We start from the raw sequence: 1,126 nt of genomic DNA, 5'->3' as shown, positions 1-1,126 counted from the left end.
CGGGAGGCTGAGGTGGGAGAATGGCGTGAACTTGGGAGGCGGAGCTTGCAGTGAGCCAAGATGGTGCCACCGCACTCCAGCCTGGGCAACAGAGCGAGATTCTGTCTCAAAAAAAAAAAAAAAAATCAAATCAAATCAAATTTTAAAAAAATACAAATATAAAAAATACAAAAATTAGCTGGGTGTGGTGGCACACTCCTGGAGTCCCAGATACTCAGGAGGCTGAGGCAGGAGAATCACTTGAACCCAGGAGATGGAGGTTGCAGTGAGCTGAGATCACACCATCGTACTCCTGCCTGGGCAATAGAGCAAGACTTGTCTCAAAAACAAAAAATAAAACTGCTGTACACCAAAGACATTTGCTGTAGCATCATATATGTTTATAAATCATCTAGCTATCTCATAGGAATAGAATGACTAGTAACAATGTATCCTTTTGGCAACACTGATAAAGCAATAAAATACAAAACTCATATGAGCTACACAGGACCACGGGAAAGCCTCAGGCAACAGACAGCAAAAGCATATCCAATTGCACACATCACAAAACGTGAACGCTTTTGCCACATGTGGCTACTGAGCACTTGAAATGTGGCTTGTGGGGCTGAGGAACTGAATTTTTTGTTTTAATTAACTTATATTTAAATGGCAGCTCTAGAAGGCAAAGGAGGCTTAATGACATGTCCCGTTAGGTAAAGATGAAAAGCAGCGCGTTGCTTTGGCTGGCAGGTGGGCAGCACTGTCCCTGCAGAGGAAGGTGGGCACTAGTAAGTCGACTCCAGTGGCCCCACCCCACAATGCATCCACCAGACTATCCCCCCTTTTACCATGACAAAAGGAAGGTCACTGGGCCAGGTGCAGTGACCTTAATTCCAGCACTTTGGGAGGCCAAGGCGGGTGGATCATCCGAGGTCAGGAGTTGGAGACCAGCCTGGCCAACATGGTGAAACCCCGTCTCTACTAAAAATACAAAAATTAGTTGGGCATGGTGGCTCACACCTGTAATCCCAGCACTTTGGGAGACTGAGGCAGGGCGATCACGAGATCAGGAGTTTGAGACCAGCCTAGGCAGCATGGTGAAACCCCGTCTCTACTAAAAATACAAAAATTGGCCGGGCGCGGTGGC

Source organism: Rhinopithecus bieti, unplaced genomic scaffold (genome assembly GCF_001698545.2).
Source record: "Rhinopithecus bieti isolate Rb0 unplaced genomic scaffold, ASM169854v2 scaffold_57727, whole genome shotgun sequence".
In the NCBI taxonomy this organism is placed as follows: Eukaryota; Metazoa; Chordata; class Mammalia; order Primates; family Cercopithecidae; genus Rhinopithecus; species Rhinopithecus bieti.
This window is presented reverse-complemented; position numbering follows the sequence as displayed.